The sequence below is a fragment of the Canis lupus genome, chromosome 14 (assembly GCF_048164855.1).
Source record: "Canis lupus baileyi chromosome 14, mCanLup2.hap1, whole genome shotgun sequence".
NCBI lineage: Eukaryota > Metazoa > Chordata > Mammalia > Carnivora > Canidae > Canis > Canis lupus.
In genome coordinates, this window is record NC_132851.1 from 5836525 (window position 1) to 5849902 (window position 13378).

Genomic DNA, 13378 nt, shown 5'->3' on the forward strand with positions numbered 1-13378 from the left:
CTTCTCAGGAGGGAAAGGAAGCTGAAAGAACTCTCCAGTGAGAGACTGGGTACCAGAGCTGGAAGCTGGAGTTGGGCTGCCAGTTTTGTTCAAAAATGTTGCAGCTGAAAATTTTAATGGTAACCGCTAAAAGAACAGAAATACAGTCTATGGCTTCCAAACCAAGAAGTAGGAAAGAAGGAAGGAAATGCAGAAAATTAGGATTCTAATGGAAGGGGAAAAAGTAGCAGAAAAGAGGATCAGAAGATATGAAATTCAGACAGGAAAAACAAATCTACTTATTCAAGTTGTTCATCTCACAATTAAAAGTCAAAAATTACCAGAGTAAAGGAAAGTACAAACAGGAATAGAGACATACTATATAACAAAGGAATAATCCACCAAGAACACTTAACATTCATAAATTGAAATGGTCCTAATATCATAACCTCACAAATATACCCAGTAAAAACTAACTTTGAGACATGGTCAACTCCAACGACAAATTTTACATACTTCTATCAGAAGCGGACAGTTCAAGCATATAAAATATCAGTAAGGCTAGAAATTTTAAAAAGCTACATTAACAAGCGTGAGCTAACAAATATATCGAAACCTGTCCCCAAAGGGGTGTCACAGATTTTTTTTTAAGATTTAAAGTATGTTATCTCTGGCTACTGGATTTAACAGATAAATAAAATTTTCTTAAAATTATAAAGACAAAGATAAGGTTGCCAAGTTCTCACTTTCCCAAGTAAGATTTAGGGAAAAAAACACTATTACCAATACTTCAAAAAAGATTAATTTAAAATATTAAAAGTAGCAAAAACCATCTATAAACTTTTTTCTAACTATGGACTGGTTGAAACATCATGGACTATGAAAATGTTCTTAGAAATGTTGCAGTTCTTAGAAACTGCACCAGCCCAGAACTGTACTTAATTTGATTTCAGAAAAACAAGCTCAGATTTTCATATTTAATATCATCCTTGGTGTAATAGGGTCTTTATTTTCCATCTTAAAAAACAGCAGACTACAGAGATCGATTTATCTGTAATTATCCATTAAAAGGTGAGAGGGAAAGTATGAGACAAAATCTCTCCAAGCCTCTATTCCTGCCAGCATACTAATCCACCCAGTGTCCTATTCAACAGTATTTCCTGAACACCCAGAGTATAAGGCCTGGTGTTAAGTATTACAGGAAATAAACTACACTATAAAATACCCTGGGAACGAACAGAAGCCAAACCAAACCAAGTGAGGGAGTCTTCCACATACTTGGGGATACTGCCCCTAACCATGAGCCACAGCTAGAGAAGACAGTGTGACCTACCCCTTGAGAAGCCCGAGGAAAAAAAAAACATTGGAACCCCACTGATTTAATCCACACATCTTAAGAAGTTTACACTCTGCTTGTAAAAACAAACTACATTCACAGAAAGACAAAAAATAAAACGGAAACCAGGTGCTGAGAGGAGTGCTCTAAGCACGAATTTCTACGAGAAGACTGGATTGATTTGGGGTTACATTTCATGAGGAGGGCTCCAGGCTGGCTTCATGGGTACAGCATGTGATTCTTGATCTTGGGGTCGTGGTGTAGAGATCAGTTAAAAAAAAAAAAAAAAAAAAAAAAAAAGATGATGATGATGATTTCGTGAGGGAGCCCCAGGGCTTTCAGGAGCATCAGGATTTTAAAATGGGCCATAAATGGTGCTGGGATTTATCACAACAGGGGCATATTCAAGTGAAAACATTTATGATGATTTATCTATTAAACAACAACAACAAAAAATGTTTGGCTCTTACACAACTAAAAAAAATTAAAGTTCTCCAAAACACTTGAGAAAGCCAAGAAAATAATTCTAAGATCTGAATTATTTTCATTTTTCTTACAAGTCATCTAAACTGTGGATGGTGCTAGAGCAGTCTGCTAGTCAACATACAACTACAAGAATAAATAACAAAGGCAAATACATACCACTTTCCCGTGATCAAATAATTATTCTTTTGGAATCAAAATCTCCTTTTGAATAAGATTGAATAAATATCAAAAATAGACCACTTAAAAGGCAGAGGACAGGACAGAAACACAAATAAGAAAGATGAATGTACTCACAGAGGTGGGCACTGTTAACACAGCAGATACAAGGGGCATAATACAAGAATCCCTGCACTTCGCTACCTGGTGTGGATGTGAAATCATACAAAATGAAGGCTGTCTAGGACAACATGAGTGCTTTCTTAATAAATAAGAAAACATAGTAAAAGAAAATCTTCCTGCTCACCAGATGGAGAAGAAAATATTTCAAAAACTATTTCAAAAAAAAGAAAAACAACCCCTGATCATAATAAATTCTGAAGAACTTTTTCACATCTGTGAAGATCAACAGAGGCTTACCAAAATTAAATTTTCAGTCAGGCTTGACTACATTTTGAAAAATTATGAAGACTGCACATCCTGGGATAATCATTTTCAGTAGGAAAACACACAGGGTTACAGTGAAACCAATAGCACACTTCAAGCGTCTCCTGAGAGCAAACAGGGCCATGGCCAAGAACCACAGATATATAAGCAGAGATTATAGGAAACATGTACAAGCTAAAGAGAGAATCACCTTAAAAAACCTCACTAGCTGCTACACAGTGAATTTCTTTTTTTTTTTTTTAATTTTTATTTATGTATGATAGTCACAGTGAGAGAGAGAGAGAGAGAGAGAGAGAGAAAGAGAGACACAGGCAGAGGGAGAAGCAGGCTCCATGCACCGGGAGCCCGATGTGGGATTCGATCCCGGGTCTCCAGGATTGCGCCCTGAGCCAAAGGCAGGTGCCAAACCACTGCACCACCCAGGGATCCCCTACACAGAGATTTTCATTGCACCACCCCTCCTCCCGGGCCCCTGCCCCAAATTCATATGGTGAAATTCTAATGTCCAACATAATGGCATTTGGAGATGGAGGCTTTGGGTGGTAATCAGGTCAAGAGGGTGGGTCCTTGGGATAGGATTAGTGCCCTTATAAGGCAACAAAGAGATGTGTAGACACGATGCAAAGACAGTCATCTAAAGCCAAAAAGTCGGCCTTGATCAAAAATGGATCATCATGACACCACACTCTGATCTCAGCCTTCCAGCCTCCAGAACTATGAGAAAGAAACGTTGTTGAAGCTCCCTCCCCCACCCCCACCCCCACCCCCGGTCTAGGATATGGTGTTATAGCAGCACTAGTAGACTAAGACACTGGGTATAGAGAGCTAGTTAGTGTACTTAGACAAAAGAGGAATCCTTTTCTTGTATAGGACTTCTAATTAAACTCGTTTCTCTCCACCACTTCCTAGAATCCTCTGTAATGACAACAAAAGAATCTTAAAGTTACAAGGACAAAAAAAAAAAAGTTACAAGGACAAAGAGAAGGCTAGTGCATTCAAGCAGGAGATGCCAACGAAATTGTGGAAGCTGGAAAGCAGACAGGAAAGTGGCAAAGGAGCCAGCAGGTAAGAGAAAACTCAAACCTAAAGTCTGAAGGGGGGAAGCCAAGACAAACAGACCAACCCTCAGGAATTTTAATTGGAGGCACCAAGAACTTATAAAGTCTAGGGGTATCCAAACAGGAAGATTGTTGTGAGTCTGCATAAGGAGCAATTAAGATCCTCACCTGGGAGCAGGAGACAGTCCCTTCCAGACTCTGCCACAACTATTCCCTACTTACAGAAATTCAACCAGAACAACAACCTGGGGATAGATACCTAGCTGGGCAGACACAGGCAAAAGAGAAGAAGTGAAAGCTGTTTACTGAAATGAGGAGTAAGCCAGCCCCCATCCAGATGCTTACAGCCACATTCTCACCTTCCAGGATTCCTCTATGGGTAAACTGGCCCAACAGAAGAAGAAAATTTCGAAATAATGTAAAGCAAAAAACCAAAGCAATGGAAAGTAGGGGAGAAAAGTAAATCAGAGTAGCAATGAAAGTGTCGAATATCCAAATACTAGGAGTTCTCCCAAAGAAAGGAAGAGAGAGAGAGAAAGAAAGAGAAACAAAGAGAGAAAGAAACAAAGAAAAAGAGAGAATGAGAGAGAGAAGGAAAGGAAAATGAGAAAATGGATGGGAGAAAAAAGTATTAAGGAAATAATGTAACAAAATTTCCAGGACCTTGATGCTCAGATATGAGCTTCTAGAATAGAGACCTACCAAGTTTTGGGGGTTCAAAATACAGTGAATGGGAAAAAGACCTACATCAAGGCACATCAGCAAGAAACTTCTCAGCAACAGAGATCAAGGAAGACCCTAAAAGCTTTGGGGATGTAGGTCAAGTAGAAAGGATCAAGAGTCAAAATGGCACTGAACTCCTCAAAATATATACTGTAACCTATGTGACAATGATGGAATGCCTTCAAATTTTTGAAGAAAAACTATTCCTAACCAGAAATTATGTGCTTAGCAAATAACAGTGTACAAAAATTAAATTTGTTTTCATCTAAATAAAGTAACAAAATGGCCATTGACAATAGGTATGAGCTTTAAAAACAAACAAAAAAAAACTCTTTAAAACAAACTATCAGGGACACCTGGGTGGCTCAGTGACTGAGCATCTGCCTTTCGGGGTCCTAGGATGGAGTTCCGCATCACATTCCCTGCAGGTAGACTGCTTCTCCCACTCTCTGTGTCTCTCATGAATAAATAAAATCTTTAAAAATAAGTAAACTATCAAAATTGGATCCAAAATTCTTTAAAATGTCACTTAAACAGTTAGCTAAGCTAGAAACAAAAAAACCCTTCCATCCTCCCTCCGCTTTTGGACACAGAAATTATAGATTCACTTGTCCAACCAACCTCACAGCAGTAACTGCAGTTCCATCAACAAAAGTGATAGAAAAGTAAAAGTACTATTTGTGCTTAAATGTGTATGTGCAACTTTCAACAGCCTTAAATACTCTCAAGATGACTGACTATCAGCAAAGCCAAGAGCCTGGGGTAAGGGAAAAGTGCAAAGAACTGAACCTAACAAAACAAATCCCAGGGACAAAAGTCTCTTTAAAAAACTAGAGGAGTTCCTTGCAAACATTCCCTGAAATTACCAAATCTAGAGCACCTTGACCCCTACTTCTTTATTTTTAAACTCTCTTATTAGTGAGTTATTGGCTTGACCAGGGTCTATAAAGCAGACAAGCCAGAAAAACTCTAACCACAACAATCAGGACTCAAAAGCCTGACCTTTAAACTTAATCAAGCATTTTGATCTGAAATATCCCCAAAGGGTTTCTGAGTTCCTCAACACATCCAAGAAATAATTTAGACCATAAATTTACTCCCATCGTGACAACTTTTACTTATACTAGCACATAATATGCTTCGTACAGAGTCGGGTACGAAATGTTAGCTGCTCCTATTACAATCATTACCACTTCTGACCGAATAAAAGAAAGAAAGAAAAACCCTGCTAAATGGTAACTAATTTTTAAAAAAAGAAATGTGGGGACCAGAACTCTATTACTGATGGGCAGTACCACTTTGAATGAAGACAGCAAAGAGCAACTCCAAATATCTACCATCATATCCTTTTTAAAAAACAAGGCACTGAGAGACATCCAAAATACATCTCGACACATAACAGAATCAACTAGACATAACTGAAGCTCATGGATAAAACTACTTCTTAGTTCACATGTAGTGTACAAATAATGCAATGCGCAATGACATCTATTAAAATCCAGGTTATCTAACTTCTCCAAATTACATGTGGAATTACTACTATCCGACCCAAATTACACACCAAATATCCATAAATAGTATAATTAAGATACTATGGTCCAGTAAGCACTTCTTCTTCTGACCTCCTCCACAACTTCTCACCAATTCTATTCATTTTTGCAATTAATCATTTACTGCTTTGAACTGTACTGATATTGCTATTCTACTTTTTACATTCTATTTTATTTTCCCAACTATGCAGGTAAACTCCTTAAAGGGTAAGACCTAGGACTTAACTTTTTGCACATCTGTGTATTTAGTGTACTGCATAGATAAAAAATTATACAAAACTAAAGACCAACTGTTGACCACCTCTCTCACTCAACCATCACATAAAGGATAGAAACAATTCATGTCACTATGTCAATGACTCTAATGTGCCCCCCAGCCCACGATCTTCACACACTAGCATGTGGGGAAAGAATGCAGCAAGAGCTTAACGAATAGGTACTGGCATACTGGCTTCAGAATGAAACATGGTGCTAGTTTCAACACTCAACTGAATAGGGACACTATGCCTCACTTCAGATAGCAGTCCCCTCTCCTCCAACAAACCCCAGGCAAGAGGGAAGAAAAGACACACAGTGATAACCCTGTCCTCTGCAAAGAGATCAAAATTTTAAAGCAATAAAAAAGAGTATTCCTATAGGCACAAGATAACTGCTTATGTGCTGCTTTTAAAGGCCACAACAGGGGATCCCTGGGTGGCGCAGCGGTTTGGCGCCTGCCTTTGGCCCAGGGCGCGATCCTGGAGACCCGGGATCGAATCCCACGTCGGGCTCCCGGTGCATGGAGCCTGCTTCTCCCTCTGCCTGTGTCTCTGCCTCTCTCTCTCTCTCTCTGTGACTATCATGAATAAATAAATAAAATATAAAAAAAAAAAAAAAAAAAAAATAAAGGCCACAACACAGGTCTTTACCATGACATTTTATTTTTATCCACCAATGTTTAAAACTTCAGTTCACATAAAACTACCCATTAGCCTCAGCCACAGAGCCCGTTGATGCAACTTAACAACAAAGGGCCTGGGGCTTGGAGACCCACCTAACACTCCCCCTGCCGTTTAGCTTGGGAAGACGCTTAACCTTCTGCAACTCCACTTTCTTCACAGTGCTGCCAGAGTGCTAAATGAGATGTTTGGAAACCATAGTACTCTGTACATAGTAAGAAATAACAAAGCTAAAAATAAGGTTTAAAATGAGCAAACCTCATACATACTGGATCAGCCTCTGAACATCTGAATTCTAACCCAGAAAATTACACTCTTCAACCCCTAAAGAGGGGCCTCAACAAAACAAGGACTTGTTATAACTTCAGTTTTTACCAGTGTTTAATACAATCACGTAAAGAAAACTTGTGTGTCAACTTCTAAAACTCACTATCCACTGGGATTTTAATATCTCTAAATGTAAGATTCAATAGGAATTTACCTCAGAGTAAAATTAAGAAAAAGTTTCACTCTTATATAACATAGTAGGCAATATTATTTCTCAGCCATTACTTTTTTATCTCTGCTTCTAGAAAGTCTAAAATATGAATCAACTTAAACTGACACTTTGCTGACACCTCCTACCATTTTTTCCAACCAGAACTTCTACCCATTCTCTTTGCCAGCTTTGTTAGACCTGGGAAAGCCCTTAGTAACTCCCTGGTCCCGCACTCTCATTTTCTAATGGTAACAATAAGGCCTCTTTTGATTAGAAACAGACAAAATGGGGGTGCCTGAGTGGTTGAGTAGGTTAAGCGTCTGCCTTCAGCTCAGGTCATGATCCCAGGGTCCCGGGATTGAACCCTGCATCCCACATCACATCCTGCATTAGGCTCCCTGCTCATTGGGGAGCCCACTTCTCCCTCTGCCCCTACCCCTGCTTATGCTCTTTCTCTTCTCTCTCTCAAATAAATAAATAAAATCTTAAAAAAAAAAAAAAAAGACAAAATGACAGCAGGTACTGAATGTACTGTATATACAGTCTGTCTTTTTCACACTAACACAAAAGATGCTGCGATTTCATCACATACTCTATTTAACAAAAACTGCAAAAACACCAAGAAAAAAGACAAGTGAATACCATTCTTTTAAAACTAACCACAGGGATCCCTGGGTGGCGCAGCGGTTTGGCGCCTGCCTTTGGCCCAGGGCGTGATCCCGGAGACCCGGGATAGAGTCCCACATTAGGCTCCCGGTGCATGGAGCCTGCTTCTCCCTCTGCCTGTGTCTCTGCCTCTCTCTCTCTGTGACTATTATAAATAAATAAAAATTAAAAAAAAATAAAAAAAATAAAACTAACCACAAATAATACCAAAATACCACCTCAGGGAAAGCTATGAAATAACATGAAGGCCTACTTCTAACAAACTTTATACGTGTGAATATAAGTCATCTTCCCATTAATCATACAGTTAAGCAACGCCTTTATTTCAATCATAATGACCCTGCCCAGCAACTCTCCTAGAACTGGCTATTATAAGGTTTCTTTTGAATGCCGCTGTGTAGCCATAGTTATTAGCACAATGCCTGGTACTTAGTAGGCATGCAAATGATCAGCATCAAAATCTAATCATTTCAGGGCAGATGGGTCTCTGCAAATAGGAAACATTCAGTCCTAACGCTGACTAATCAAATAGATGATTAGGCCAAGAAGCTCTTGTCCAAAGAAAATTCTGGTTCATAGGAAATTCATCCTTCATCTGAACACAGTTATAGTAAAGAGCTAACCACTAGCCCAAGAGGCAATCTTTTTTTTTCCCCCAAGAGGCAATCTTTTAAGCCTCAGAACATACCTAATGTTTCATTACTTCCTGAGTAATGCACCCAATCAACCACGTGACTATGTAAGCACATCAGAGATGTCAGAAGAGCACATTATACTCACTTTCTTGTGATTCAGACCTGGATGCTTTGGGGTGGGGGTGGGAGGATGCTCAGTGATGTTAAACTGTTGAACAGTCAAGTTCAGTACTTCTGTCTGGAAATACGATGTTCATTAATACTTAGTACTACCACAAAATGCATTATGTCAGGCGCCATAGATTTTAAGTCTGCATTGTTTCTGTTTTCAAATACATAGTATCAATCTTTTCTAAACTTGCATGGCATCCAATATCTCCTTCTGTAAATTTAAATAGTTGGAGTTTATCATTTTTTTTAAGATTTCATTTATCTGAGAGAGATCCAGAAAGCATGTACAGGAGCAGGCGGGGAGGTACAGAGGGAGCGGGAGAAGCAAAGACTCCATGCTGAGCAGGGAGCCAGAAGCCAGGCTCCATCCCGGCCCCAAAATCACAAACTAAGCTGAAGGCAGATGCTTAACCAACTGAGCCACCCAGATGCTTTTTTAATGGTCTAGGTGGTTAAAAAAAAAAAAAAAAAAAAAAGTCTATAAATTCTTTGACACTCCTCCCACCAAGAGGTGGACTCTAATTACCCTCCCCTTTAATACAGGCCTTATAACCTGCTTCTTGAAAAGGGGAAAAGGGCATAAGGCAGGACTTCTAAAGCCATAGCATAAAAAGGCAGTCCAGCCTGACACTCTCTCTCTCTTGGGACAGGGACACATCCTTTTGAAACTCTGAGCTGTCACCTAAGAAGTCCAGCAACCTCAAAGCCTCCGTGCTGCAGAGACCACACAGAGAGACCACCCAAGGTGGAGCCGCCTAAGGAACTGCCCCTGTTCCAGGTCCCAGCTGTTTTGAGTCTTCCCAGCTACCATCTGATGGCAACTGCATAAGAAACATAGAGTAAGAACCATCCAGCCAAGTACTGTCAATCTTCAGAAATAATAATAATAAATGATTGTTGCTTTACACCAGTAAATGTGGAGTGGTTTATTACACAGCAATAAAAAACCAGAATGATGATCAAAGAAAACCTCGCCATTTTCTCTGGTACTAATTCCACCAGTATATGAATAAAGCTTCATTTATGCTTCATCTTTGATATCTTTCTTACCAGTTTCCTTCAACTATGCTAAGTTTAAAAGCAAAATTTTGTTATCATCTACACCCATGAACTCCCTTAAACATTTCCAGCAGCTTACTTAACAAATCTATTTAACCACATATTTATCTGAATAATAAATCCTTACTCAAAATAAAAACCAATCTTTATGTAACATCAACAAAGCCCCTCGCTTTAAAAAAAAAAAAAAAAAAAAAAAGATTTTATTTATTTACTCATGAGAGACCCAGAGAGAAGCCCCTCACTTTTACAGTCCCTAGTAACTAGAGAATACTGACAGGCCAGCTCTCCCATCAATCGTACCAGGAAATAGATACTCATAGACTGTTCTCATTTCTTCATCCCGGCAGTCAGGAGACTGAATAAGGAAACAACAACTGACAAAGCCAAAATCCTCACCGATCACTTATCTCTTATTAAGATGATCTCAAACATCCCTGCACAACCTGGCCTATCGTTTCCACATCTTTTGGAGTCAAGCTGAAGCTGATCACAGGATGTTATCTGACAATACAATGTAATCCAAAGCAAAGTATGTACAAAGTGAAATGGCAAATCTTGCAAAAGATGCAGGATTCATGAGGTCTAGGAAACTCAATACTAGAAAACTCATCAAAATACACCACTGACAAATGAAAATTGTATACACAGACTAATTAAAAGTTCATGAAATTAAAAACAATGACAATTGCACCTTCAAACAGGATTTCTACATTTCAATCATTAAGTGTGATCCTTATAAAAATTGCAAATATTTCTGTAAAAAAATGACTCCATGACAAAATTCAAATGAAGCCAAATGCAATGTGTGAACCTTGACTGAATTCTGATTTGAAAAACCCAACTATTATATATAGATATTTTGAAGACAAGAGGGGGAAAACTGAATATGCACAAGCTACTGGATGTATTAGGCAATTCCTGTTCATTTTCTAAGGTATGATAATGGTATGGTAGCTGTACAGGACAAAGTCCAGATTTTTAGGAGATGCAAGTACGTGCAGTAAAAAGAAAAAGCAGGGGATCCCTGGGTGGCACAGCAGTTTGGCACCTGCCTTTGGCCCAGAGTGGGATCCTCGAGACCCGGGATCAAGTCCCACGTCAGGCTCCCTGCATGGAGCCTGCTTCTCTCTCTCCCTGTGTCTCTGCCTCTCTCTCTATGTCTATCATGAATAAATAAATAAAATCTTTAAAAAAAAAAAAATCATGAGGACTGCAACTTCTAAATAGTTCAAAGTTTTTACACACACACACACACACACACACACACACACTTCCCCAGTTTGGCAAAATGATAACAATTACTGAATCTAGAAGATGTATAACCAAGTAATTCATTGTTCATTCTTTCAATTTCTCTGCATATCTGAAAACGTTTGTAACAGAATGTTGGAGGGGGGATGGGAATCAACCTAACCAAAAATACACACACACACACACACACACACACACGAGCACACGCACGCACACACACACACACACACACACACACACACAGAGTCAAGGATCACCATTTAAGGAAGGCCTCCTACATGAAATATGCAAGAGGGCAGAGAAGTTATACTGTGGTATCTTTCAATATTATTGGAATAATACATGCAAAAAATATCCATATACTTAATTAATTCCTTATTCTAAAGATCAAAATGCAGTTGTAAGAATCAATTTTTATTAAAGTATTTTATTTTTTGAAGTTCAAATTAATTTAATGAAAATATGTACTAAGTACTATACCTCAGGTACTAGGAATGCAAAGCCCACACACAATAAAGCCTGTCTTCAGAGAGGCCATCTTTCAGCATTCCCATATGGCACTCACAGGCTCAAACTGAAGGAAGAGTAAGCTTAAAGAATGGCCCTGCATAGCAATGAAAATATTTTAAAAACCACTTAGGGATATTACAAAGAACAGTTAATCCAGGGGGCTTTCCCATCATTTCTAATTGATTACAATTCTTAATAAGAATACATTTCAAATAGATGTAACATAGAAATCATACACTTCACATTTTTTTTTAAAAGATGTTATTTATTTATCTGAGGGTGGGAGGGAGGGAAAGGGAGAAAGGAAGAGAGAGACAGTGCTTGTGCCACCACAAGAGCAAGGAGAGGTAGAGGGAGACTTCTTGCTGACCAGGGAACTGGACACGGAGCAGACACTCAACCAACTGAGCCACCCAGACACCTCTAAACACCTCATATTTAAAAATGTTTCATAATTATTAATACACAAAAAGCATGTCACTACAATGTAAGCTCCACAAGGGCAGGAATTTTTGTCTCCTTTGTTCACTGTTATGGCCCAAGAGTTTGACCCAAAACAAGCCTTCAATAAATATTCGCTAACAGTGAATCAATCAAACAAACTTTAGGTTGCATTTTTTAAAATGCTTTCTCAGAGCGTTCATTTATATTTAAGTTATGATGAAAATTCTGTCAGTTTACTAGGAAAAGTGCTTACATTTTGCCACTAGGTTTTTTACAAGATGTCTTCCTCTGAGTGAACTATGGATGTAAAATGGAAACAAACTCTTGTCCAAAATCCAACAAGCTTACATTACACATCATTCCTTTGGGGGCAGGCTGTGAACAAATTTCCGTAAGCTCAAATAAAAAATTATGCCCAAATGCCTAATTCTAATTTAGGACTTTGTTCAACATCAAAGCTCAAAATAATTTTTAATCATAATTTATTTATAGAATCACCCCTCAATTAATTTTACAAAAGAAATTCTGTTTTGTGTAAGAGGTTTCTTGAGAAAAAAAATTGTTAATGAAATTAAATAAATGTTCCTTATTCAATGCTTTCCATGTTCTTGTTTTAGGTGAATAGCTCACTAAACTAAAACACTTTGTTAGGGATTTATTGTTTCTATTACTTAAAACACATACTCAGTACGCCTGGGTGGCTCATTGGTTGGCTCAGGGAGTGATGGGATTGGGTCCCCGCATTGGGCTCCCTGCAGGGAGCCTGCTTCTCCCTCTGCCTGTGTCTCTGCCCTTCTCTGTGTTTCTCGTGAATAAATAAAACCTTTAAAAAAAAACACACACATATACTCATATAGAAGCATATAAAACACTAAAACACAATGAGACATCAAAAGCAATCACCCATAACCCAGAGACAAGTGCACTGTCATTTTCTTTAAGCACCTCTTATGAAACTTTTGTCCTTAACATGGTTAAGATCACAGACTATTTTCTCTCTTAGAAAAATGTATTATTATTCATCTCAGTGATATTACTAGCCCCTCTGTAGAATTTGCAATGTTTTCCCAACAGCAATGAAGCATTTGAACTAAACCATCCATCCAAGCTGGTTCATCTTCATTAACAATAGCTAATTCCAACAGCTAGGCGGGACAGAGGTGCAGGATGCTATTTGTAGCCATGAAATCAAGCCAACTGTCCTAAACTAGTATGGAATTCACACCCTTTCCCACACCAGTTCAGTTGCTAAGTTAACCCACTAAATTAATCAGTTACAGGTAATATATAACCTAGCACATCAAATTTATTTTTCATGATAATACCAAGCTCATTTTTTAAGACAGTTAACACTGTATCCCTTTCTACTAGAATTATTCAACTATTTGAAATCTTATGTACTAATTGCTATAAGCATTCTGGGCTTTTCTAGTTCCTTAAATGTACTGCCCTCTCTCACCTGAGAGCCTTCATACATGCAGTTCCTTC

At 38.5% G+C, this 13378-nt stretch overlaps 1 protein-coding gene and 1 long non-coding RNA gene across 19 annotated transcripts in view; one reads left to right on the forward strand and one right to left on the reverse strand.

The window, feature by feature from the left end:
- LOC140603648 (uncharacterized) overlaps positions 1-9519 on the forward strand; it is a 166090-nt gene extending 156571 nt beyond the window's left edge. For 3 of the 13 annotated variants that reach the window (XR_012006586.1, XR_012006592.1, XR_012006593.1), the window contains 2 exons: positions 3314-3469; positions 9274-9517. This is a non-coding gene — a long non-coding RNA (uncharacterized lncRNA). Of the gene's footprint in view, positions 1-3313; positions 3470-9273 lie in introns of all 13 variants that reach the window. The other 10 variants (XR_012006595.1, XR_012006594.1, XR_012006587.1 and 7 more) reach the window with 7 other exon arrangements.
- Positions 1-13378, reverse strand: part of UBR5 (ubiquitin protein ligase E3 component n-recognin 5) — a 135853-nt gene that overhangs the window by 107191 nt on the left and 15284 nt on the right. The window lies entirely within an intron of this gene.